Raw genomic sequence first — 5,859 nt, 5'->3', positions numbered from 1 at the left:
TCATAGGCTCTAATACACTGTTGGGATTTGAGCACTATAACATTCCTATGGTGCACATTCAACCCTAAATTCTTTGGATCTACGTTTTCTCTAAGTATACATGCATATTTTCATTTTCTAAAGCATTGTCCCAACTAGCATACAAATCGCCTAATGAATAATACAACTAGTTAGATGACTTACCTCTTAGAAGGACTTGTAGTTCTTGACATTTGAAAGATTGAGCACCCCAACTGTGATGCCTCTAATGGTTCACAAATACCATATGCAGGAGGAGGCTTGAGAGAATAGGTTAGCAAGCTCAAAATCGTGTATCACTCTCTTGGAATGATGGGGAAACCGATTTTGGCTCTAGGGAACTCTATTTATAGTGTGACAAATGCTAGGGTTACTCTTCGTAAACCCTAATAACCTTTCATATACGTAGGCTCCATGGGTTAACCTCCATGGACTATCCATGAATTATCTCATTGGTTTAGCCCATCCTAAATAACCATGGATCATTGGCCCACACTATTAGAATCATTGGTTTACACAATCAGTCCCTATATATTTAATTAGTCTCTTTTGATCACTAAATTATTTCTTGATCAATACTAATTAAATAATATGATTTCATATTAATATATTATACTTGTAATATATTAATAAATCATAAATAACTTTATTCTCAAAAGTCCATCCTATCAAATTGCACTGATGAAGGCAACCCAAAAGAACCATGCTTTAATCGGGTCAAGTACGTCCCAGTCATAATTATGGGCCTTAGACACTAAATCCAACAATTCTACGTTGGTACTGAAAGATATTAACACGCTCTAATACATCTCGCTTGCCAAATTATCTAACCAAAACATGCTCTGTGACTAGACCTAGCTTTACTAATTTAACCTAAACACACTCTTATACTGTATTGAAAAACTACATTAAGTTTTGTATAATTTTCCCAACAATGTTATTTCTTCTCATACACTCAGAAATGTAAAAACATGTGATATATGTTTTAAAATAAGAAAACCTATTGTTTGTTACAAATTATTAACTTAACAGAACTATTAGGTGCCCTAAAAGTTAATTAACTACAAAAAATTAAATTCATGAAAGTGGCCAATAAAACAGAAATCAAATTCAAGGGTTCTAGTTTAAACAAAAACATAATCAATAGAATAGAATCACAAATCAAACATCAAATCACATGCTTCAAGTCAAATAATCAACATGTTTTGAAACGAAACTAGAAACTAGGGTTTCTTAGCCACACATGGCTAAGAATCATATCAAACAAGAATAAAGATGGAATTGAAATGTTTAATGCTTACACAATGGAAATCATAAGTGTTTGCAATGATTAATAGTCTTCAAGAGCTCCAAAATCGCCCTTTGTTCCTCCAAAACCGTTTGTCATGAAAAATGGTGATTTCCCTATTTTATTAATTGCATGTGCCTAAGTCAAGGTCATGCATTTTTAGCATGGTCATGCCTTTTTTCCCATGTTTTTTTTGGCATGACCATGTGTTTTAACTGTGTTTTTTTAGCATGACCATGTGTTTTGCAAGAACTCCAATAAGTCTTTAAACTTATTGCTCTGTCTTCGGTCTAGCTTCACACGGTGTCATGTTGCTCAAATATAAGATGAAAAAGGACAAACACAACTTGTTTTAGTGTGACACGAACCATGTTTCAAACATAGTAATTTGATATGATGATGTGTAACGACTCGGGTCGTGTCTTCATGTTTTCTTCCATGGCATGACTAGTTCATCTTCACTTCATGCTCCAATGTTCCAAGCTGCAAACTCCGGGCTCCAAACTCCAAGATCGCCTCCATAGTTCCAATGCTCCAAGCTCCATAATGCCTACAAAATTAATCAAAAATAGTGAAATACTAGACATTCCGAATAAAACATGCAAGTTCCCAAATAATTAAATAAATGCAAGAATTATGAAGTTAAATACAGTAAAAAGATAGAAATAGATTTGCAAAATAGGTTCATAAAATACACCTATCATAACATGTTAATGAACACATATTTCTTTGAAATGGTGCAAAAGAAATAAACAAAATAATGTACTATTGATTATGTGTGAGATCGTGGGACGTTAAAATTTATATAAAAAAATCCAAAATAAATAATAAAATTTATTAGATAAATTTCATTATATACTAACCAAAATAAATAAGAAAAATAGAATAATTTATTATTTATCAATCAAAGTAAATTAAGTAAAATAGTTTTATTTATTAAATAAAAGAGTTTATCTAATAAAACCAATGAAATTAGTGAAAGTAATTAGTTTTGGGTCCCACTTATTATTATTTGGGCTAGAAGTATTGAAGGCGAGAAATAGCCTAGTTATGAAATTACCCAAAAGACATTTTAAAAAATCCATCATGTCTCTCTCCGTGTGTGTGTGTATGTATGTGACAATTACAAGGAAGAAAATCGAATAAAGTCACTTGGTGTTGTCGATTTTATTAAGAGGATAAAATTCCTTGGATTTCGGCTTTGTGGATGAAGATCTAATAGTCATGTAACACCGTAAATTTTCAAACAAAATTTTCGATTTTAAATTACCAACATCACATATAATAATTCTCAAAATCTCAAGTGTCGATGTCATAACATATTTCAAAATAGTTTTCAAAAGTAATTATCAAAATCCAGGATCCTCATTCATGACTCTTTTCTCTTGTGTTTACAATCGAGTCGCCGCCTTCCCGCAATCCTGATAAGAACCCGAAACACATAACACATAACACGGTAAGCACGAAGCTTAGTGAGTTCCCCAAAATATCACATACATATAACTAGCCACTCGAGGCTATAGCTCTACGAGACCTTCCGATCGATGTGTCTCAGTGGGCCTTCCGGCTACACAACTCTGGTAGACCTTATGGTCCTACCCATGATGACCTTTCAGTCCTGCAACTCGTTGGACCCTCTGGTCAGGTCTGGTTGAGCCTTTCGGCCTCATATATCGTTGGACCTTCCGGTTTGGTCTGGTTGAGCCTTCCGGCCTCATAAATCGTTGGACCTTCCGGTCCGGTCTAAAATAACTCATAGCATAATATCACACAGACAAGATGCATAACTCAAGTAAGCACATAAGACCTTCCGATCACACATAAATACCACTCTAGGTAATGTATAGTGAGAAGACTCACCTCAGATGATGAGCAGTCCCTATAAACGCTGCTGCCACGCACCAACCTCTAACTCTGTGGCAAACCCACAATTATCCCAATTAGGAACTACTTCTCAACTCTCGCTCATTAGGACTAAAGGTAATCCACTAACCAGCCCATCAATGACCTAAAACCCATTGGGCCCACCAAGGCCTAATAATAAATGGGCTCTCCCAAGGCCCAACTCTCTCACATCTAATGGCAAGCCCAACTCAAGGGCCCAAAGCACATATATAATCCTCTGGTCCAAGACTCTATTGCAACAAGTCCAAACTCCAGGCCCAACACTCAAGGCCCAAGATGAGACTAAGCCCAAAAGTCCATAGTGAGATTACGCGGGGTGTACCTCTCTTGGTACGCTCAACGTACTCACGAATCCATATTGGGCATCGGGGGCACTAGGGCAGTACGCGGGGCGTACAGGAATTATGCTCAGCGTACTCCCCAGATTCACTCTTTCTACTCATTTGGTCTTAAACAGTTAAGACATTACCTCAATCCCCAAATTTGGACTCCCTAATGGCACCTACTCCATAAAGTCAATGACTTTAAGCCTTTGCTTGGTTGGAAAGGTCACAAACACCCAAAACACTCACTTTCTTATCTCAAAAACCTCCTATCTCATGCTTGGCTTGATTCCAATGACCAAGATTGGATTTTTATGACATAACACCACTAAATATACTCAAAGGGACATAAATTATGCTTTGGAGTTCAACAACTCATAAAGCTTCAATATTTGGGACCAAAAACCCTAAAATGGACCCAAAACAAAAACTAGCACAACAATAAGCAAGTTCAAAACTTGATACCTCTGGAAGATGCACAAACAAGAGAAGAACATAGATCCAAAAGCTAGGTGCTCAAGTTATTCTCTTTCAAAGCTCCTTCTTCTTCCAAAGCCAAACAAAACAAGTGATCACCCCACCAGATCCATATGAGAAAGCCACCAAGATTCAAACTTTATTCTTTCTGGAGCTAGATCAACATGATTAGGGCTTGGATCCACAAGCTCCAAGCCAAGCAATGCTTCCTCAAGGAACTCCTTCTTCCACAATATGCACCAAAAACTCACCAAATCACCAAAATGCTCAAGAATCAATCAAATGGAGGCTTAGGGTCAATTTCTAGGGTTTAGAGGGATGGAGGCTGAAGATATTAGGGTTAGGTTATGAGATAAGGAGCTTAAATAGGGTCCAAGACCCTAAAATAGCGTTCAGGTCTGATTCGCGTACGCCCATCGTTCATATAGTACATCCAGCATACTCTGAAGAAAATTCGCGACCACCCCTGGTCAGTACGCCCAACATACTCCAAAATTACGCCCATCATACTAGTACGCCCATCGTAGCTTTGTGTACACCTAGCGTACTCGGCTAAGTCTGCAAACCTCAAAACTTGTGAAGGCCATAACTTCTTTGTTATAAATTCGTTTCTGACGATCCTTATATCCAGGAAAAGGTAATGAGAAGTCCTACACTTCTATCCACTTTATTTCTCCTGAAGCCCACTCAAACTCAGATCCAAAATTCATGAAAAGCCTGCACCAACTCCTTTAACAATACATTTGGGCTCTAAAGCACAAACCAAACTCTTTTATCACACAACCTACCTTACCCATATCCCAAAAAGGCCTAAACCTTTCTCCTTCAAAGCCTCAAAGCCTTCTCATACTCGGATTAAAGCCCACGGGCCTTAAATCACAAAACAATCTATAATAAGATGTTACAAGTCATCTAGTTGACTTGTTATACATCATAATAACAACCTATTTGTTGTTTTCTTCTACATCAAAGGTCTTACACTTAATGTGTATGATCTCTAAGGTGTGTGTGGAAAAACTAGTTACTCGTCGGAAGCTAAAAGTTATAGCTTTTATTTATACATAAATGTTTAAAAAAAGTAGTTACTACTTTCAAATATGCAAAATTATTTAAAAACTAAAGGCTTCCAAAAGCTATTTGAAGTTGTTTTTGGATCCATAATTTTTTTAAGAAAGTAGTTATTACTTTCAAGGGATATATTTTCATCACATATAGTTAATATCAACTCAAATAAGCTTTCTCGTTATCTTTTCACCTCTTAAGTAGCCACCTTATCACCTACCTTCAATGTTTTAAAACCCGGGTTTTTAGTTGACCCGGTGTGATGACCGGTTCACGGGTCAACCGGTTCAACCGGTTGAACCGCCGGGTCTACCCGGTTTATGGTCTTTTTCTATTTCTATATATTTTTACTTTCATGCATAATGCATAAACATATAAAACCAATAATTTGATGTCCACAAAGTTTAAACAATAAAAAATATTGAAGAAACCGCAAACGGTTCGTTGTTTTGGCATTCGCTACTTGTATCCAACTATCCAAACTCTATTGAAACGGGTCAAACCGGTTTAACCGGTTCAACATAAGCGGTCGAACAGCGGTTTAGGGGAAACCCGGCCGGTTCGATCCGGTTCGTATTTTTACAAAAAACCGGTCTCAATTGACCCGCCTTCTATCCCGGGTCACGGTCCAACCGGTTGAACCGGACGGGTCGACCCGGGTTTTAAAACATTGCCTACCTTCCTCACCATGGGGATGGTTTGTCTTACCATATGTTAAGATTCAAAATGTGTATCAAAACAGTTAGTAGTCAGTTAGTTAGTTAGAGTTATTGTTAGAAAGTTGAA

Source organism: Lactuca sativa, chromosome 8, assembly GCF_002870075.4.
Source record: "Lactuca sativa cultivar Salinas chromosome 8, Lsat_Salinas_v11, whole genome shotgun sequence".
Lineage (NCBI taxonomy): Eukaryota > Viridiplantae > Streptophyta > Magnoliopsida > Asterales > Asteraceae > Lactuca > Lactuca sativa.
Note: the sequence above shows the minus strand (reverse complement) of the source record.